At 37.2% G+C, this 23233-nt stretch overlaps 1 long non-coding RNA gene across 1 annotated transcript in view; it reads left to right on the top strand.

Annotated features, from left to right (window-relative positions):
- LOC142600939 (uncharacterized) overlaps positions 1–23233 on the top strand; it is a 734111-nt gene that overhangs the window by 64739 nt on the left and 646139 nt on the right. The window contains exon 2 of the long non-coding RNA XR_012834435.1: positions 3–204. This is a non-coding gene — a long non-coding RNA (uncharacterized LOC142600939). The remainder of the gene's footprint in view (positions 1–2; positions 205–23233) is intronic.

The raw sequence follows: 23233 nt of genomic DNA, 5'->3' as shown, positions 1-23233 counted from the left end.
AGGACTGTCTCCCGTGAGAGGGACTCCATGCTGAAGCAGGGGAACAATGAGAGGAGTCCTCCCCCTGAGGATGAAGAAGCGGCAGAAACACCGTGTGATGAACTGACCGTAACCCCCATTTCCCATCTCCCTGTGCCACTGAGGGGTTGGAGGTTGAAGCCGGGAGTGAAGTTGAGCCCGGGAAGATGGGAGGGGTGGGGGGAGGTGTTTTAAGAGTTGATTTTATTTCTCATTACTTTACTCTGTTTTGCTTAGTAATAAATTAGATGAATTTCCTCTCTAAGTTCGGTCTATTTTGCTCATGACGATAATTAGTGAATGATCTCTCCCTGTCCTTATCTCGACCCATAAGCTTTTTGTTGTACTTTTTCTCCCCTGTTTGGTGAATGAGGGGAGTGATAGAGCGGCTCTGGTGGGCACCTGGCCCCCAGCCAGGGTCAACCCACCACACTCCTCAAGGTTGGGGTGACCAGGCTGGAGTGCTCTTCAGTGAAGAAGACCAGTACTGAAGTGGGTGGCTTCTTTCTTCCCCATTTTAGCTCTTTCATTGTATATGTGTTTTCAGTTTCTTCTCCTTCCCCAAAGAACTCAACTGCTTCCAATGAAGTTGATCATCTTTTTCAGATAAGGACTTGTTTTGGTTTTCAACTCACCCATTCTGCAAGAGTACTCTGATTCTACCAGACCCCTTTCCTGCTTGCTCTGCATCCTTTTTTTGTCTTGCAGATTTTAGTACTTGAACATGTTTTGATGCTCTACTGTGCAATGGAGGCAGAAGTCCTCATTTACTCCTTTTTGGTTATGTGTCACTGATACATTTCAGCCTGGTTTACTCTTATCAGCATTACTGTGCTAGAAATGCTTTTACTGTTTCCTGTTATGCTATTTGTGGGTTCAAGGTAAGTAAAGACAATTACAGCTTACTTAGTATGCTTCTACTTCTCTGGCTGCAACACCACCCTCATTTGGCTACAAGCTCTCTGTAGTCTTCCATATCTATCTTTTTTCCACCTACTTGTTCTCTTAGTTATGACTTCGTGATATAGAACCTTTCAGCTTTCACACAGCTTTTTTGGACAATCGGCAGTTCTGAATTCAATCTAGATGACAATATATAGGGACAAGATAAGAATAATCTATGAGGCGCACTTCCCATGCCTCCTTAAATCATTAGATTTTTGCGTCCAAGAATTGGAAGGATGTCTTGTACAACAATATGCTGAAATAGTAAAAGTAAGCCTGAGAATGAATACTTTCATATATGTACATATATATATGATAAGAAAAGTCTACTTGTTACTCATTTTTAAATTTAGTATTATATCAGTCATACAAATTAGCATTATTTTGCTAATAAAGAAAATCAGTAGTTAATTACAAATTATCAGTAATAAGATTAATAACACCGTTATCAGTAAAAATAATAAACTTTGATACTAACATGATTAAAGCAAAATTCATGAATAGAAAAATCTGGTAATACAATAAATGGTGCTTCTGGGAAATGCTGATATTGCTTCATGTGCTTTATGGTTTTGCTTGCATATTTGAATTTTTCTCATGGGACAGAAGTAGAACAGAAATGCAGTGAGTTACACTATAGCCTGAAAACTCAAGTCCAATCGTCAAAGGGGACTGACTTGAATCAAAGTTCAGGGATGGTTTCAGGCCTTTGTGGTGTTCTGCAGCATGGCTGTATATGTCCTCATTTTCTCTAAAATGCACATTTCATGATTAGGCTGTTTTCTGTGGCCATGAAATTTTTATGGCTACATTTTTCTTTAATGTGTGTTAATATCCTACTTCAGAATAGTGCAGCTAATTCTTCAAGGCATCAAATTTTAGACAACAAGACTCGTTGATGTAGTTGAGCTTTGCAGGTAGTTCTTTGACGAAAATCATTCCCCCATTAAGTGGTGTGCAATGTGATGTATGGTTCTTGCACACTCCTTTCACTTCACATCATAGAATGGAGAACAGGGAGTAAGGCATACAAAATGTGGTCAGTGGAGATAACTGGGGGTGAAACTTACATAATTTATAGCTTTGTCATGTTAAATGCTCTGCTTTATTGAAACTATTTTCCAGTAGCATGTGCTTTGGAAATGGCACATATCATAAGCACAGGCAAGGACTTCCTCAACTGTAAGAAGCTAATAAGGACATGACATAAAATCCCAACAGTAGTAATGTAGCTGCAGAGAGGTACCATGAAACCTCTATGGTGTGACTCCAAAGAAAGGAGATGCATTGTTAATTAAATATATTGATAATTCAGTCACTTTAGCAGCAACCTGTGCTGGGAAGAAGAAGAAACATCTAGATATATTCTGAATTATGGGGTTCCAATGTACCTGCATAACTCAGCAAAAAGATGCACCACTGTCAAAACTTTAGTAGTAACCATGCACAGTAAGGAATATCCTACAGAGGACCACATTCTTCATAAATCTCTTAGAGAAGCACAGCAAAGACTAGGGCCAGCAAAAACCACAGCAGACTTATCATTGTCAGCTAGTTAAGCTGCCTCTTGCTATGAACCATAACTAGCTTGTCACACCATGATTGGATTTTATCTCATGATGGATCAGTTCTTAGTGATGCTCAACTATGATTTCATTTTCAGTGAACAACACAATTTTTAAAGCAAGTGTGTCAATGGAAAGAACTAAAAAAAGATAATTTGGGAAAGGGTGTGAAAAAAATTATTTTCCTTTAATTTCTTTTTGCATTTAGTGCAAGATATAGGATTTTTTTAAATTTTATTTTATTTTAGCTTTGCCACTTTATTCCAGACCTGAAGAGTCATGGATGCTGAGAGGTAGCAAGACAGGGTTGAATATATTTTCTTTCAAAATATAGCTGCTGTGTAGGGTCATGCATCTTTTATAAAATAACCTGTAGGAGAAGAGTTCCCACTCAAGAGCACATGCACTTTGTCCTTTCTTCATCTTAAGGGCAATCAAACACTTCACATCTCTCAAGAACAAGCCCTAAATACTAGACTGGTTAATTTTCATCTTTCCTGTTCGGGTTATACCACTGACGAGCAGAGAACAGCAGATTCAGGAGTCAAAGGACTGAGAAAGGTCAAGTGAGAAGAATATTGTCTCTATCCCTGTTATTGGGCAGAATTCTGTATTCCTGTCTCTGCTCCAGGAATTGTTTCTCAATTGTATTATTCAGTCATTAATACACAGAAATGTTGAGTAAAAATGGCTAGAAGAATTTGTCATCTTTCTCTCTCAGGTGCCATAAGATTTGCACGCTTTGCTGCAAAAAATAAGTCACATCAGCAGGAGCAGTACAGAACACATATCCATCAATGCCACTGCTAGCTATGTTTTTCAAAATAGTTGGTGCACATCTTGAAATGTCTTGATGTGTGTTATGCATATCATGAGCACCTTTACTGCATTATGGGAGTTAGGTGGAAGTGTTGATTTCCTGGCTTTCAAAATCATGTTTAGGCAAAAAGCATGTTATTAGTATATTTGTCTGGGACAGCTGTGGTAAATCAGTAGTACTACAGGCATCAGTAGTTTCAGGTGAAACAGAAAGGCACTTGTCCGGCTTATGCATTAGATGGAAACTGAACAGAAATATTTTCAGGATGGCATCTTTTTGTCTTGCTCTAGACTATTCTTACACTATAATCAAACATATGGCACAATTTCTATTGCATAATTATCCCTGGCTAAAATCTATCACGGTCCTGAGACAGACACAGTAGCAGAATATGGTACCTAAATCTATCTATGTGAGATTTATCAGCTCCAAACCCCTTTCTAATTATGTGTGCCATATGCACAATAGGACACAGAGAGCAATGTGTTCAGTGGGAAGTTTCCAACAGTGCTGCAGTCACTCGTAGTGTATTTGGACAGGGAATAGTATGATAATCTGAGGACCTCTCATTGCTGATGACCTTTAAGTGGATCAGACTTGACTAACATTTACCAACCACAAATGATAAATCAATGGATCAGCCAAATCTTAGTACATATAGCAGAGCCCTCCTGCCCGGCTTCCATATAATTTGGGGAAGTCCACATATTGCTGCAGTCACCTCTTTGCATAAGTAGAACATCAGTCTGTAACAAAATAATGTTGTTATACTTCATACTCAAATGTGTTTTATGTTCTGAGATTTTTGGCCATGTCAGCAACAAGGGACTAACAGCTGTTCTGTCTCTGTCATGATTCTATGCCTTTCTTTTCATGGGGAAATGTAAGTCTCTCCATGATATTAAACACTGATAAAGCCATGTGCATGATCATGTTTACTTACCTAGTTCCCACAGATTCATATTGAAAATGTGTAGAGCCAGAAAGATTTATAGGTCATTTATAAATATCAATTAAACGTCACTCTTGAGAGCTGAATTTGATTTTTTTTTTTTCCCTAGAAAGGCAAATCTTTGATTTGAAGACAAGAAATGGAGAATTCACCACTTAACCTTGTGTTTTGTATGAGCAGGTTTGCAGCCTCATTATTCAAGGCATGTTTCTTAATTTCAAATTTCATTTTTTCTGGCTTCAGCTGCTAGAATTTGATTCTTGTTATGCCTTAGACCACTAAGATTTCAGAATCTGGCCTTTTCTCCTTGTAAAGGTACATACACCATGTAATCTAGTCATCTCCTTCTCCAGTTCTTCTCAGACCCAGACAAACTGAGTTTTTAAAGTGTCATACTTTTAGACCTTTTCAACATTTCTAAAGTATGACTGTTCCTCTTTTTTGATTACATCTTCTGTTTTTTAGCATCCTTTTAAGAATGGACATGTTTGACAATGTCTGTACTGCTCCGATATTATCTGCACTTGTATAGAGCAGAAAAGTTCTGTTCTTGAACCCCAGTATTCTATTTTTATTTGAAATTATTGTAGCTATCCTTTATTTTTGACAAAGCTTTATGCTGAGATCACATGCCAAGTTATTTGATCACAGCCTATATATCTTATGAACTGTTGTTCCTAGATGTGTTATTGTACACATGACAATGTTAAAATACACCTGAATCAGCTACCAAATGGTCCATATCAATCTGTGTATCAGCTCTTTTTCCAATATTATTTATCATTCCTCCATTTTTATGCCACTTGATTATGTTTACCAGAAGTTATTTCATATTTTTTCATTATTTCAGATGACTGTTGAAAATATTGGGTAGCAATGGGTCTTTTATCAATCCCAATAGAACTTAAATCCAGTCTCACTTGAGGGCAAACCCCTGTTAACACATTCTTTTCTTAATCACCCCTCCCAATATCCTATTGGTATGGTATGGTTCAGGTTTGTGGGGGTTATTCAAATTATAATGCTATGCAGTACTAAGCTGAACTGAAATATAGAGTGGAATACTGCCAAATAATTCCAACTGCATAGATGGCTTGGCTGAGGTAGACCTATATTTCCGCAAATGAACAGAACGGCTATCAGTTTAGTTGCAATTCAAAGAAAAAACTTGAGTGTGATGCTGGGTACAGATAATTATTCCTATGCAGGCTTAACTGCTACTGTCATGTTCCATTAAAGTGTGCAAGATAGGTTTTCTCTGTGTCTGTCTATTATGAAAATAACAGGAGAAAATGGTAAGTGTACAGCTGGTAATAAATGCAAGCCTCTGTGATGTCTTGTAGTTTCAAGGCCAGTGTTGTGTTAACATAGTATTTATATTCCTTTTCAGAAATTATTTTGGAAAGCCAGGAATAATTTGAAATAAAGAAAAGCAGCAACATTTGTATCCAAGTTACTAGTATTTTTGCAGAGCCAAGATGTAATTCATTGGTGGTAGTCTATGTATAAATGATGTAGCAGAAAATAATTCAATATGGTAATGACAGCTAAGCCAACACTTATTTCACCTTAATTTAATATATTCCCTTTGACATTACCATGGTCAATTCTAGAACAGTCAGTAGGCCTTGTGCTTAGAGTCCAGGCTGCCAGACATAAAATCAGGAGATCACAGAATCACAGAATGATGGACTGGTAGGGGTTGGAAGGGACCTCTGGAGATCATCTAGTCCAACCCCCCTGCTAAAGCAGGATCACCTAGAGCAGGTTGCACAGGATCATGTCCAGGCAGGTTTTGAATATCTCCAGAGAAGGAGACTCCACAACCTCTCTGGGCAGCCTGTTCCAGTGCTCTTTTACCCTGAAAGTGAAGTTTTTCCTCATGTTGAGATGGAACGTCCTGTGTTCCAGTTTGTGCCTGTTGCCCCTTGCCCACTGAAAAGAGTCTGGTCCCATCCTCTAGACATCCACGCTTTAGATATTTATAAGTATTGATGATGTTTATATATTAATAATTTATTTCAAATTCTTCCCTGACAGTCACCATCACAGTACCATATGACCTTGAGATATCACTTCAGGTTAACAGAGAACAGTCAAGGCAGACTTCATATTAAAAGAATTTCAGATATGATATTTTTCTTTATAATATGTAAATGAGTTTTTAGTATGTTCTAGATATTGCCCAGAACTCTGAAGAGAGATTTAGCATACTGAGAACATTAAACTGTATAGAAAGAGTGAACAGAGACCAACATCGCTGTTCAGCAGAGACACAAAGGACAGGAACATCCCAGAATCCTGTCCTCTATCCCAGAATCCTCATTAAAATTTAGCAATAGCTAGGAGCACAGTCACTTCACCAGTACTACTGTTTAAATGTTTTTCCACAAAAGCAGCAAAGGATGTGGACACAGGACTGCATCTCTTTACAGCAACACACAGTGTACAATGATGCAGTAATTAAACACAGCATCTTGGTATCCTGATGGACGAGGGAGCTAATCTAAAAACACTCTAGAGCTATTCTTATAGAACTCCCACCACAGCATTTCCAAAACACAAAATACTCATATTTACCATTCCTATGAAGTATTGACAATGGCAGACAACATGCCTCAAACTGTACTCCAAAGGAAAATCACTGATAGACATACAGTCCCTACTGAAATAATTAATTTTATATGAGAGAGGAAAACTGTGTTTTGATATTCAGCTCCTGTATGTTAGAAAATGACAACATGGTTCTCCCTCAGAGATACACACTTGTTTACTGCACTGTTTAACATATTTAACATAAAAATTATTTCAAATTCCACAGCTACTGAAATTAATGTGAAGCAATCGTGATACATTAATTCTGGAGCCCCAGAGCATGGGACCCTGCCGCAGCAATTAATGCATTGAATTGGAAAGGTCTTGTTTAGTGGTTCCATCCAGTACATTAATATAAATACAAATAATAATTTTAAGACACTTTGTCAGATAGAGCTTTAAACTATCCCCTGTGATATATCACTTATTTCAGAGATTATTGAGCTAAATCTTCGCTCAATTGTGCACATTTTACTTTGTATAAACCCAAAGGACTCAAACGGGGAAAAGACTAGAATCCAGATTTATTCAGGTGCAGAGAGAAAGCCCACTGTGCAAATAATGTCACAGGATGAGCAGATCTGATAAGCCTTACTACATTACATTGCTCCATTTAATTTGAGACCTTATGTTAGACATATTTTTATTAATGGTCACAATAACTACAAATTGAGTGGAGAGATCTGAAAATCTGGCAGTATTTGACTAAATATCCTAAAAAGAGAACCATAGCCCAGATAAAACCAAATTTTAAATGAGGGCTATGAAGCACACATTCAATGTTAAAATTATGCCCAAGTATTAAACTAAATTCTACTATTGTTTCTATTCCTACCTAGCAACAATTAGTTGTATGGTAATAAGCAGAGAGTTCAGACCATTACTGCTAAAAACAATTGGCAGCACCCATGTTTTCAATCAGTTCAGTAACCTAGTAATTTCTACAGCTGCTTCTGTTTATAAAATGCAGGTCTGAAGTCAACATGAGTATTTTCGTGAAAGCATTCAAATGTCAGCACTCACAGTGATCAAATGCTAAATTTTGACAGAATGCTCAGTATAAATGTCTCTACAAATATAACTCAGCACAAATAGCGGTTTTAAGAATTATACTATATCCATAGGTAGTGAAAAGTGCAAATATGACGAACTCTTCAAGAGTAGTCATTTTTAATGCCATATGGAAGCAATGCAGAATTTAAGGAGTAAGTGTCTTTTCCTCCATTTTGCATAGCATTTATAAGAATATAATTAATTCAAATAATTCAGTTATATACTTGTCTCTGTAAAACACCGGACCAAAACAAAACAATATTGAAAAAACTTTAAAAGCACTGAGCTTTGTGCCACAATGTGAAAGGTCTTCCACGTAGAATATTTTCTGTTTGCCTTCTGTGTAAGAAATAATTATTGATTCTTTGCAAGGTCTAAGCAACTGAGAGAGTCTCACATTGAAGGTCATACAGCAAATTGTACAGACATGATGACAGATAGACAGATTGAAAGAAAGCATATCCATCCACATATCCATCCAGAATTGGGCAGCAGAAACAAAACAAACCAGAATATGAAGCTTTATGATAGGAAGGATTAAAATCACAATTTCTGCCCTTATGTGCTAAAAAGCTGATAGCTTATGATTATACACCACAGCCAGGTGCAGAGTTGCATCAGATCAGTAATTTAATAAAGCAGTAAAAATTCAACGACAGAGTAGTTACCTTCTGACCGTTACTCTCAATTACAGCTCTAACTATCAATTTAAATGATAGCTAGTAATGTGTCCTTTAAAACTAACAGCTTAGCCAGTGTTTCTCAATTATTCAGAGATTAATGTTTCCCAAAGGTGCTACTAATAAGGAAAAAAAAAAATATCTTTGGGTGCATTACCAGTACTGTTGAAAGCATAATCATATTGATATGGATGATGGGATCAAGTGCACCCTAATGAAATTTGCAGATGATAACAAACTGAGTGGGGAAGTAGACACTTCAGAAGGGAGAGCCACCCTGCACAATGACCTGGATAAGCTGGAAGAGTGGGCTAACAAGAACCTTATGAAGTTCAACAAGGACAAGTGTAAGGTCTTGCACCTGGGAAAACATCATCCAGGAGTGCAGCACAGGCTGAGATCCACCTGGCTGGGGAGCAGCTCTGTGGAAAGGGACCTGGGGGTCCTGGTGGACAGCAAGCTCAATATGAGCAGTGTGCTGCAGCGGGGAAGAAAGCCAACAGGGTGCTGGGCTGCATCAACAACGGCATTACCAGCAGAGATGAAGAGGTCATTATCCCACTCTGCTCAGCACTTGTCAGGCCACACCTGGAATACTGTGTTCAGTTTTGATCCCCACTATACAAAAAAGATGCGGACAGGCTGGAGGGGGTCCAGGGAAGGGCCACCAGGATGATCAAAGGACTGGGAAGCCTGTCATGTGAAGAAAGGCTGAGAGAACTGGGTCTGTTCAGCCTTGAGGAAGGGCTTAGGGAGGACCTCATCACCATATTCCAGTATTTAAAGGGTGGCTACAAAGAAGATGGAGACTCTCTTTTTACAAAGAGTCACATGGAAAAGACAAAGGGTAATGGGTGCAAGTTACTCCTGGGGAGATTCCAACTGGACACAAGAGGAAAATTTTTCACAATGCAAATAACCAGCCATTGGAATAATGTCCCCAGGGAAGTGGTGGATTCCCCAACACTGCACACTTTTAAGATTCAGCTGGATGGGGTGCTGGGCCATCTTGTCTCAACGGAGCTTTTGCCAAGACAGGTTGGACCAGATGATTCTTGAGATTCCTTGCAACCTGGTATTCTATGATTGAAGAACTCTGAGAACAAAAAATTAGTGTTTTTTATTATGTCAGTAAGATGGTCAATGTTTCTTACCTTACTGTACTTCTAGACTTAAAACAGCTACACGAAAAGGAGGTACACAAGATAACAATAAACAAGTATCTATGTCATTTTGTTAGGAGAAACATCCTTAAATGTCTCCAGAAGGAAATGTGTACATAGAGGTTCTGTATAAATTCAAGAGTCAAAATTGTGAATTACTATTTTTAATCCAGTAGCTAGCTCAAGTGATATCTATATATTCTACCATTTCCTGGCAAATTACAGCTTTTTTAACACTGGTTAGAAAAAAAACCACAAGAGAACCATTTTTAAAAGGTGAGCCTTTATTTATAGATTAATTCAGTCTTTGATATGGATGAAGATATTTCCAGAATATGTGTTTATGAAGTGGTGTCCTGGTTTCAGCTGAGAGGGTTAATTTTCTTCATAGTAGCTGGTGTGGGGATATGTTTTGGATTTGTGCTGGAAACAGCATTGATAATATAAAGATGTTTTTGTTCTATGGACCTATTTTTGAGGAGTACTTACACAGAGCCAAGGCTTTTTCTTCTTCTTGCACTGCCCTGCCAGCGGGATGGCTGGGGATGCACAAGAAATTGGGAGGAGACACAGACAGGACAGGTGACCCAAACTGATCAAAGGGATATTCCATACCATATGATGTCATGCTCAGTTTATAAGGAGCTTGGGGGAAGAGGGAGAGGGAGGGCAGCAACATTCGGAGTGATGGCGTTTGTCTTCCAAAGACAATGAATGAATTCCTTGCTTTGCCTTGCTTGTGAGTGCGGCTTTTGCTTTACCTATTAAACTGTCTTTATCTCAACCCACGAGTTTTCTCACTTTAACTTTTCCAATTCTCTCCCCCATCCCGATGGGGGGAGTGAGCGAGTGGCTGCGTGGTGCTTAGCTGACAGCTGGGGTTAAACCACAACTAGTGGTTAACTTAAAGGTGTAATAATCATCTATCATTTCACAGTAGAACTGATAGGAAAGTTAGAACTTAACAGAGTTTAATAAAGCAAAATTGTCTTAGGTCATGTTTATGTTTTTTAGGTTAATTAACAAGTTTTAGGAATATGTTGACAAATGTAGGCAAAGAATTTTACATTGCTGTTTAACAAAAGGAATTAAACAGATCTCAGTAAACTTTACACATACATATTTTTAGAAAAGAAAGCCTTAAGTTGTGGAAATAATGGATTATCTGGCCATTTATACACAGTAGTTCACATGTGGAGAGCTGTACACTAGAAAAAACTTACTTGCATTTTTTCCTTCTCATAATAGATTTGTGCTAGTTTGTCTTGCGTTAAATTAGAGTACAATATTTTATCTCTCTGGGCCTTGAAGTGACTCTGGGGTAGAACTCGACATCTACTGGCTCAGCACTACAATGCCTAATTTCTATCTGCTGAGACTCAGAGCTTCAAAAGCAGATAATTAACTGCAGTAGGACTTGGGATCACAGCTCAAGACACTTCTCATCAGTCATATTGCCTGTACAGCTACAGTTCCATTTCTGCTCATACCTTGAACAAACACTATTTCTGAAGATAAGCAGCATTTATCTCACATTTAAGTGTATTTAAGACTCACCCATGAAATACGAGGTCTAGGACACAATTTCTGCTACCAGGCAAACATAGGGTCCTCCTATCTCTTGTAGTCTTTATAGAAACATCATTAAAAAAGGGTATATTTTACTATCAAACCTATGTCTTCCAACAGATCCTGTTTTCCTTGACCTTGCTTGTCAATCCAGTCCAGGCCATAAAATTAAATTTGTTTGGTACATGTTAACATGAGAAGAAACACTAAGTAAAAGAAAGGATAGTTTATTGTTTACCTAGACTTTGGTAAGGCTTTCAAAACTGTCTCCCATAAGATCCTTATGGAGGAGCTGTTGAAATATGGGCTGGATAAGCAGACAATAAGGTGAATTGAAAACTGATTGACCGGGCTCAGAGGATGGTGATCAGTGGCACAAAGTGTAGCTGGACTCCACTAACTACCAGCATACCCCAGAGGTCAATACTGGGTTCAGTCCTCTTTAACATCTTCATTAACGATCTGGCTGATGGGGCACAGTGTACCCTCAGCAAGTTTTCAGATGACACCAAAACGGGAGGAAGCTGATATGTGAGAAGGTCATGCTGCTGTCCAGAGGGAACTCGACAGGCTAGAGAAATGGTTTGACAGGAACTTCATGAAGTTCAACAAGGTGAAGTACAAAGTTCTGCACCTCAGGAGGAACAACCCCATGCATCAGTGTATACTGGGAGCTGACCAGCTAGAAAGCAGCGTGACGGAAAAGGATTTGGGGATCCTGGTGGACAGAAATTAACGATGAGCCAGTAATTTGACCTTACAGCAAAGAAGGCTAAAGGTATCCTCAGCTGCATTAGGAGGAGTGTTGCCAGCACATTGAGGCAGCGGGTCCTTTCCCTCTACTCAACACTGGTGAGGCCACACCTGGAGTACCATGTCCAGTTCTGGGCTCCCCAGTCCAAGAGTGATATGGACATACTGGAGAGAGTTCACTGAAGGGTCACAAGGATGATCAAGGGACTAGAGGACCTCTCATATGACGAAAGACTGAAAGAGCTGGAACAGTTGAGCCTGGAGAAGAGAAGGCTTAGGGGGATCTCATCAATGTATGTAAATACCTGAAGGGAGGATGAACAGAAGACAGAGTCAGGCTCTTTTCAGTGGTGCCCAGTGACAGGACAAGAGGCAATGGTACACACTGAAATGCAGGAGGTCCCATCTGAACATCAGGAAACACTCTTTTTGTTGTGAGGCTAGCTAAGTAGTGGAATAGGTTGCCCAGAGAGGTTCTGGAGTCTCCATCCTTGGAGATATTCAAAAGCCTTCTGGACACGGTCCTTAGCAACTTGCTCTAGGTGGCCATGCTTGAGCAGGAGGATAGGAGCAGATGATCTCCAGAGATCCCATCCGACCTCAGCCATTCATTGATTCTATGATTCTATGACAAAACATTTTTACATGCAAAAGTCATCCAGGAATTAGTGAATAAGAAACTATTATGGCATATCCTTAACCTATTGCACTTCTAAGGCAAGGCAAGGGGAGGGAAGGGAAGGGAAGGAGAGGGAAGGGAAAGGATTTACAATAATTCCTAAACTTCAACAATTTCTTTCTTAGGAAAGCTTATGATTACTATGTCAGTTTTGGGAACAGAGCCCCCAGACTGCAAGATTCTGTTTCAATTTTGTATATGTATTTTTCCATATTTGCTTTTTGCAAACTAAGAAAATATGTGAAATAATTGTTTTCTCATTCTGTTTTATAAAGAATTGCTTACTAACATGGCTGTTTGTTTGGGTTTTTTTTAAATATTTCAGAGGAAGAGCCAAAAATCTAATTTAATTAAAGAGCCCATGTCTTTTGTGATGTTTTCCCTTAGCAATTATTCCTCAGACATGAAAGATAAATATGCTTTCTCTCTAGGAGGAGAAACCAGTAGAATTCACATACTGTCCTCTATGCATTCCATCTAATTGGTCTGGGACTATAGAAATGACTGCTCTGCTCAGGTATAGCAGGGAGAAGAGCAATGAATGATTTCTGTGGAAAATGAAGTTCTATGATGTCATATTTTGCTATCCAGCATTGGCCAAGACTTTTTAAAACAAAGCTGTATGTCCCATAAGTAACATTTGGGGCTTGATCCAAGAACAGAATGGCATTGAACTTCCTTTTTTCTTTTTTTTTCTTCTTTTTTTTATTATTTTTTTCTGATTACTGTCTGTCTTCAGTCAAGATATAGTTCACCTGCTCACATGGAACAAAATCTGCTGAAACAGCTTATGGCTTTGAAAGGTATTCTTTGTCTGTTCTGCCAATCAGGATAAAAACCATAGTGAGAGAAAGGGATAAGAGTAGTAAATCGAGTATTTCTCTCTATTTATCTTTCTTGCAATTTTTTTTCATGGCATTTTCCTTTTAATGAGTGCAAATTCAAAGAGCACAGAGAGGTCAGTTTGACTTTGCTCACCACACAATTAACTTTCAAGTATTTGGCACAAGGAGCAAATAGATTTTACAAAAGGTAGAAAACCACAAGTTTTATACTTGGTCCATTTGCATTTGTCCTTTATCTGACAGAATGAAAGTCCTATTAGTCTGAATGACTGAACCTGCATACGAATAGAAAGATGCCAAATGCTGCTATATAAATATCATGGTTCTGGGATTACTTCAGTGACTGAGCTTGCACAGGAAATTCAGGCATTTCAGTCCTCATATCACAAGAATCATATGCCTGAAGGACTGGGAGCAGATTCCAAAATAATTTGCTTTATTAGAGCACCTCCAAATAGCTGCAGGTCAGAGGAGACTAGCACATTCCAAATGGATAAAAGAGGACTGGATTGCTTCACCTCTGCATCAGACGTACATAATAAATGACATTATGCATGGAAAACATTATTTAAAGTACAGTACCAGAACATAAGGATTAAATTTATTTAGTTTTGAACATCTAAATGTTAGTTGTCTAAATCCAAATTAGTCACTGTACATATCCATGCAGTTAATGGAGGTAAAGGTCATTCCAGTTCCTGTTCATTCAACCTGTCTTGTGCACTAATCTTTGCAGGAAATGTTTTGCCTTCTAAAGGTGCATTTTTTCCTTATGTGGTCCTGGAGGTCAGTACTTCCTGCAGATGACAGTGATCTGGGTTAACTATTTAAGTTAAAACAAATAACTTTTTCAGATGTCTGAGTTAGCTCAGATGAACCTCACTGCAAATGTCCAATAACAGCTGTATCATTTTAGTATTTAATACCTCATTTTTTAATTATTTTTTTTAGGCTTCTATTTTTATCCACACATTTCAATGGTAAACATTTGTGTGTCACTTGAATTTATTAAAAAATTTCAAAGTACTTTACAGAGAGCTCTGAGCTATAGTTTTAATAACAAAAAATTTGCTTTTAAATTACTTAATGATATTTTTGTATTACTTATAAGGAAAGTATAAATAGTTTCTCTTCAATAAAAATTAACTCTTATTAAAAGATTTACATATGAATACATATCCAGAACTCAATTCGATTAGTCCATTTTGTGCTGCATGTAATTAACAAAGAAGACCTCCTTCCATTACACAAAATGAGATTAATATACTGGTTTTATGAAGCATTGGAAGAGCTATTTTACATGTACCAGTATGTAATCTTACCAAATGAAATGGTACTTAACTGAAAACTATAAAATGAAACAGAAAGTTCATCAATGTTCCTATTCAGGATTATTGGGAAGTTTGTTAGACATGAGTAAACTATGTGAGAAGCATTACAGGGACTTTGCAAGGTTGACCCATCTCCCTCTCCAAGTGGTATTTTATGTTTTTAAAATACTCCTCAGTAAAGCAGAACATTTCTTTGCAGATTTGGGCTGTCAAAATGTGAGCTACTTAACCTTGATCATGTTCTCTTAAGGCTGTTTCGAATACTTTTTTGAAGCCTAAATATAGTGTATATATGTGACTTAATAATACTTAGAACTTAGCTGATTCCTATTTAAGCAGTACTAGATATTATTAGAATCAGTGATGGGATAGACTAAAATAGTTGTGAAAGAGTAAAAATTGGGGGCTAGGAGGAAATTGCATAGCCTAGGAAAAACTGTTGAAAATGTAAATATATTGCATAACTTTTCTCTGCATAGTGCATGAGATATTGAAATCAGATCTTTTTTACAGATTTCAACTTCTCAGAGAACAGAATCAAAATACGCGTTTTAAAACTCATGGACACCTGCCTTGGAAAACAACTTGAAAGGATATGGTTCTATGACCATCTTTCTGCTCATGGCAAGGACCAAACTCAAAGGATACATCAGGATACATTTTAGCCACTGGCCAAATTTTAAATGCAGATTTCCCACTTGAAGGGAGAATATGTTATCAGAGACATCTCCATGTTTCAAAACCCATGAAATGCATAAAACATTTAACCTCTGGAACCATTTCCTAACACAAAAAGTAATCCCTACCTTTCTCACAAGAACATACCTAAAGTACTGTGTGCCTTTAGTATTTGGGGTTTTTTTTCAACATTCAAATCCTAAGTGATAATTATACACCGGGATAATGAATAACTGCTGCTGGATCTTCCAGGTTGGGATGTATATGCTCCACTCAGTAGTTAACAAACATAAAGCGCCCTTGACACAAACTTGTATTATGTCCTTAAGTATTTGGATCTCTGATTCAACTGAAAGAGTACACAAAAACTCAGTAAGACAAACATTTCTCAGTTGGCTACACAGCAGAAAATGCTCTAGTTATCAATGCCAATAAGTGCTTAGAGTCCTTATTTCAGATTCAAAACAAAGACATTGTGAACTTTCAGCTAAGCATAGTTCAACAACAACAAAATATTCCTATATCCATACTGTTCTTAAAGGTTGGTGAAAACTGCCATATTCTGCAGATGTTTATTAATAGGCAAATCTACAAAACCCGGAAATCAGAACTCAGACATATCCCTGTATTCCCACACTAAACCTGACAACTCAGATCCAACCCTTACCACAAATGGAACAAAATGGTAAATTCAAGCATTTGCATGATTTAAGCAATGACAACATCACTATTTTTCCTTCAGGACACGCTCTGTGTGTCCAACAAATAACTTATGAACTCTGGATATGCATTTTGCAGACCTAAAAGGAAAGCCTTCTTCTAAACAGCTGGATCTCTGTATAAAGCATCTCCAAACCCAGTATACAGGTTTTACTTAAGAAAATATCCTTGAGAGAAAGTTCTTAAAAGTAATCTAGTTGTACAACACCAGCAGAGATATTGGCAATACCAGTTCTGATTTCTGTGGCAATTCACACATCTGTATAAGAGGAGATAATTTCCCTAGTCTCACTTCCTATTTACTTAGATATAGAAGTAATTTCTAAAAATGCAACCCTACAGATATACCTATCTTCTCCATAATTTAATCACAAGCTCTAATTGGCCAAGAAGAATTACACCTCCAGCATCCCATCTTCTCTCCTGCACAACTCCATTTCCCAAATTTAGGATTTCAACCTCACATTTTTATCACATGCTCCAAATCCATAGCCAGCCACAAGAGACCCGCCAGTATCACAAGAGAACAGAAATGTCCTTGGATCAAGAATCCCTTTTTCTTTTAATCAAAGCGTAATCTATGCATGTGGTCTTTCATGTTGGCTTGTCTAATTTAGGCTTCATAGAAACAATAGTTTAACAGAACCAAATTAAATCATCAGAGATGAGTCTATTGCCTGACTGGAAGAATGAAAAAAACAAACCAACAACCAATGCAAACCCCACCACTTTAAACAAGCAGTTTAAATACAGTAAGCGTGAGAGGTTTGGGGTTTTTTTTAGCACTTTAATAATGGACAAAAGGTCAGCAGTAAAGGAGGCTTCATGCGACAAATACCAGGCTTCATGGTAGTACAGCAGGAGTTACCATACCAGGCACGTGGATATCTTTATGTGAACTCCACAGGGCAATGTTCCATATCTAAGAGGAGAAGTGTGATAGAAAGCTCAGGAGAAGGCCCACACACCAAAGGCAGCAGCCATCCATAACCCATTCCATTGTGGGACAGTGTGGCACAACCTACTACTAGCACAGCCACACTTTTTGCCACTTAATGTTGTCTAACCGCACTGAAAACACTCACATATCTCAGGTGACTTGACACAACAGGTCATCATTCCTAGTTTAGGTTCTAAAAGTCAGAGAAAAAAGTTGAAATGTAACAGTGCAGAATCAAATCAAATAATAAAATCTGTATTTTCCTTTCATATTTTATTCAAAAAGGAGGGAGGAAAACCCAAATTATAAATAAATTTAAGTGAGAAGTTCACCTAGGGAGTTGACTGTCTTTGCTGACATTGCAGTTGAATTTGTCTCTTCATATTGTTTTGAGAGGCAGTAGCAAATCTATGCAGATTGCCTGCACCCTCTTGAGTAATACCAAATACAATATCTAAATGCTTATCTTAGAAGAAACTCCAGTGCAGCTAAAAAGAATTTCCCAATGTTTACATATAATTTGCAAATTAGAATCCTAGGCCAATATGTCACTGCAAACAGCATTATTTTTTTTTTTAATGGCATTTGGGAATGGGAATCAAAGTACATATCAAAGAAAAAGATCTGAAATAAAAAGAATAAAAAGTGAGTGACTATAGAACTGCTTCAAGAAAAATACTTAGAGGCTATTCCAATCGTTTCTGCCTGTTCTTCCTGATTGTCTATTGGGGAGTTTAGCTGGTGCTTTCAAATTCTGCATAGAGGAGGAAGTTTGTACATAGTAATTTGAAAAATTATTGGTTTTACCCTTGATGTAAACAAAATGTATTCTTCATTTTCTGTAAAAAAATACATCAAGATTCCTCTGAGAAGGATTTTTTTTATTATAAAGTTGAAGTAGTAAACTGAATTATATATCTGTAGTGATGTTTGAATTTTAATTATGTGCCAGAAAATATACATAACAATATTGTTAGCCTTTGATGGCAGCAGATGTTGCACAGTAAGTTACAATCTTTCAAAATTGCTATATTGCAAGTGTTGCTGACATGTCCTCAGAAGTGACATTTTTAAAGTCTGGAATTTTCTCTAAAGGTGAATCTTAAATAATATAAGAAAATATTTTTAAAATACTGAATGAATTATCAATGCTATATTTTAATTGTCAAGGCAGGCTCTGCAGATTGTTAGTAGAAGGAACTGAGGAATTTTGATGGGGTAATTGATCAGAACTGATGATTTTTTTAAAAAAAGATAAAGCAGATAAAATTCTCTGCCAGGCCCCTGATACTCTAAGGTTTCTGTATGTATTCTGTGTAAGTTATGATCATTTTTTCCTCTTTCATTTTTCAGATTTGAGGTGCCCAGACCAAATGCAGCCACAGAGCAGATGACAGCTGTTGCAGTCTTTTTTTAAAATCTTGGTACAGAAGATAATTCACATCATTATTCATATTAATTTCTTGGCAAGCATTTGCCAATTATAATTTAGACTACAGCAGTACTAATACAACCTAACACAAGTTTCTTAGGAATAGAAGGAGCATATTTGTATCAGGATGCATTCTATTAAAAGAAAACAAATAATAAAAGATCTGAAATAAATATTTTAACAATATCAAAAATAGATCTCTAGCATATATAAAATAGTGTGTTACATGGACTGGCTTCAAATAGTTACTAATTTAAACAAATAGTCAAACTAAGCACATATTGTTAATTTAAATTTTCAAATTAACACCTTCCCTAGAAGAAATGGCAAATAAAACCCAACAAACCAGACCCAAACTGAAAGCAGATTTGGTCTTAATCCAACATACTAACTGTGATTGGGTTCACAATTACTCTTCATGGTGTTGCAGGATCCCAGACAATTTCTTGCATGACTTTAAGGGGAAAAAAAAAAAATTCTATTTGACCGAAGTAGGATTTAAATATTCCAATTCAATTTAGATATTTCACGAGTTGTCCTGTGACCATTTGTTGACCAGTTGTCCAGTTTCCACACTGAATGCCCAGATAGACTGTGAGAATTCTTAATTTCCCACTTTGAAGGTACAAATCACAGAATCGCAGACTCACAGAACAATAGAGTTTGGAAGGGACCTCTGGAGATCATCTAGTCCAACCCCCCTGCTAAAGCAGGATCACCTAGAGCAGGTTGCACAGGATCATGTCCAGGCAGGTTTTGAATATCTCCAGAGAAGGAGACTCCACAACCTCTCTGGGCAGCCTGTTCCAGTGCTCTTTTACCCTGAAAGTGAAGTTTTTCCTCATGTTGAGATGGAACGTCCTGTGTTCCAGTTTGTGCCTGTTGCCCCTTGTTCTGTCACTGGGCACCATAGAGAAGAGTCTGGTCCCATCCACCCTTTAGATATTTATAAGCATACAGTGCTTATAAATAAGTAATAATACAGTGTTCCACACTGTCCCACAGTTTCCATACATTGCTCCTTTCCTACTTCTCTGCAGTCCCCACCAATTTATTGACTTCCTTTCATTCCATTTCCAGCTGGGTGTGGGATCTTTATACTCTTCTGCTGAATTGTTATTGTTTCAGGATGAGTAGCCTATTACTTTTGAACTTGATTTACGTATGGAGACCAGGCTAGCCAGTGGAAATACCAGGTGTGGAAGTTCCTGAAGAGAGTGTGTTTCTGTTACTTGTGGAAGGGATGAGACATCTTACACTAGCCTGCCTGATTCACAGCCCATTACACATCTACCCCATGCTGCTTTGAAATGATTAGGTAATGTTTCGAAGGACAGGGATTTGTGGGTCTGTTTATACAATAAACTTGTTTGACAAATACTTGCCTAAGAATTGGGAGAGTTGTCAGACACCTTCCTTCTGAGCAGGTTAAGATGTGCAACACTTGCTTTGTAACCCCAAATCTCCTGTTGTTCATAAAGCTGAACAGCTAAGACCATGGCAGGGGCACTTTTCAGTGTTCGTGTTGAATTGGTGTCATGCCCAGCCAAAACTCAGGGTTAGGGGGACAGAAACAGGAAGCATGAAAAGGGTCATATCCTCATGGCTCTGTATCCTCCAAGTCAGAATGCTGATGGCAAAGAGAGAAGACTTGGGGTTTGGCCCTTGTTCCAGGCTGGCATCTGTGCTTTTCAGAGACAGAAAGACTATTCTCAAGGAGGAAAATATTCAAACTCTTGAGAAGGCAGATGTAAAGTTCTCTCTTTTCTCTTTGCAGGTCTTCAGCCCATTCCCATTGAGTATGCTATGCATTAACAAAGAAATTTCATCAGTATATAAGGCCTGAGCATAGCAAGGGTGGTACAAAAGCAGAGCTCATCTGCTATGATTCTGTGATTGCTGGGGTGTAATTATAAGTAAATTGGGCAAACATGCCCAAGCCAATGCCATCCTTGATGTTACTGCTGTGCTAAAGATTGCTAGAGTTGCTCTCTAGAGCTAGACAGGATTAGGAAAAAAAGGGTCAGAAAGAAGTGGTGAACACAGAGATACATGGGGTCTTAAGGCTTTGTGCAAGGCAGTAATTCATGCCACAGGGCTTATTTTTCTGTTATAAGTACAGAGCAAATCTTTTACATCTCTGTTCACAAATTTATGTGAAAGAATTGCCAGTATATGATTTTATGCTATTCAACCTATTTAGAAATATTTGTAAAAGCAGGATTTAATTTCTGCTTGAGTGTCCTGGTTCTGGCAAGGATAGAGTTAATTTCACAAGGAGCCAGTGAAACCTCTAAATCAAGTTGTTCAGCATATGCAGCAGCTGCACATCAGTCTATCAAAAATATTCCAATATAGCAACCTATACAATTGGCATATCCCATATGATATGATTGGCATAGGATATACCTATAGGATATGCCAATGATGTGTAAAAAAATATAACTCATGGTTATTCCATGTTGAAAGCTAGGAGAACATTTCCAACATATGGAATAGCAAGTAGAATGAATAGTTAGTGGAGTAATCATGTTAGAGATAATTAATAAAAACTTTATGATTTAAAGTCAGTTTTGAATTAGGACAATGATGTATAAAGATTTCATATTTTTCCAATTTCTTTCCTGTCTTATTTCTCACTACAATATTTGCTGGTAAAAAGAATGTAGTATTAAGGTACAACTAGAGCATGTAAGACCATTCTTGCACATTACAATGTATAAAATTTGTGTACTAACTGCAGTCATGTAAACTGTCTGATCTGAATGAAATAATTGCATTACTAAGTTATTGGCAAAAAGTTTCACTACCATTAGTGGACTTAAATTTAACCCTGAATATTAACCCTGGTGATTTCTCTTTAAATCAGTTTGTGGAATAAAGGCTGTACAATTTTCCATTTATTTGGTGATATTTCTGATTGGGTTTTTCTGACAACCATTGAGAAAGAACTACAAAAGGGATACAAAAGGCAAGAGAATTAGTGATGTTTCTGTTCTTTTGTCTTCTGTAACTAAGAAATCTTGTCTGTTTTCTTAAAGTTTTTCATTACAATTATGAGGGGGTTTCCCCCTATATTATATGTGGTAGTTTATGACCAGAGTGCATGCTGTAGTCCAGTTTGAAAACAATGAAAACAGATATATTTAATGAAAATGTTGAAATCCTTGAAATGTTGAACTACAAAGGTGTAATAGTGCTGTTGCAATTGTAATTATGGTTTTCTGCAAAACTGCTTTTATAGTAAGCTAAATTAAATAACAAGTATAGAGACTCTTTAGCACTCTACGCATGCATTTTAGCTATGATCATGTACTTGCAACACTTCAAAAACAGAGCCACCGGACTGTTCATCTTTTCTTTGGGCAGTTATTAGTTCCATTTGGTAGTTGTAACAATCTTGTTTCTAAGAGTTACATGGAGATTGCTTTTACCAGTTACATGTGGGAACAATATTTTTCCTAAGTGCCTATTCTAACTACCCCATTTGAGAGGAAAGCTGAGAAGTCTGTCTATCAGATAGCTCCATGTTAATGTTGGCTGTCATAGCTCATGCATCAGACATAACTTATGGAGTTAGTCAGAGCAGAAAATGGTGAACATTGTTGCTGCTAATTAAAGCAACAATGAATGACTCTAATTATAATTACAACATTTGTCCAGGGAATTATATTGTGTGTTGAACTGAGATGAAACTGGAGTACATGATATTTTGGAGTACATTTTCTTTTCAGTGAAAATTTTTTTCGCTAGACACGTGGTTGATATGTATTTTTCTATACACAAAATATTGTAAACACATTATATATAAACACTTTACTATTTTGCTATTTTTATTTAAAAGCTTGCTCTATCTCTAGAGATTCTTCACTTAAAAAAAAGAAAACTTAAAAAAAAAAATCTTCCTTGTAACTCATGGGTTGGATTCTCTGAAGGACACATGCATTATTTTTCAAAGAATCAATAAAATAACTGAGATGAAATATATATCTTTTAACTTTACTCTTTTAGAATTAAAAAATACTTGCACGATATGCCAGGTGATAATTTGCAAGGGGTAAAAGATTACTTGGGATGCAAATGCTTTAATTCTTCAGGGAAGCAACCAAGAAAAGATAAGAAAGAAATTCCAGCCTTAAGATTCTGATCCCATGAATTAGTAAAGGTAAGACTTTATCTTATTCTCTAATTTTTTTTACTTTACCTAGTCTTTTAATTGAAATGTTCATATGTCTAAAATTCTTTATAGTACTTTCCTTTTCAACAATTGCAATTTCTAATAATGTATTTTTCTAACGTGTTGAGGGGTGTAACTATGTTCTTCCATTTTATTAGAATTATAATTTCATGTGCAATCAGTGGCATTTAGTAATGGCTTATCATTTGGACTTCTGAACCTCTCTAATGTGCTCCTAAAGCACAAGAATTAGAATACAGTTAAATTGAGGATACAGTTTTTGTGATACATTATTGCGCAGAATATCTGTGTTTACCA

The sequence above is a fragment of the Balearica regulorum genome, chromosome 3 (genome assembly GCF_011004875.1).
Source record: "Balearica regulorum gibbericeps isolate bBalReg1 chromosome 3, bBalReg1.pri, whole genome shotgun sequence".
Classification (NCBI taxonomy): Eukaryota; Metazoa; Chordata; class Aves; order Gruiformes; family Gruidae; genus Balearica; species Balearica regulorum.
This window is presented reverse-complemented; position numbering and strand designations above follow the sequence as displayed.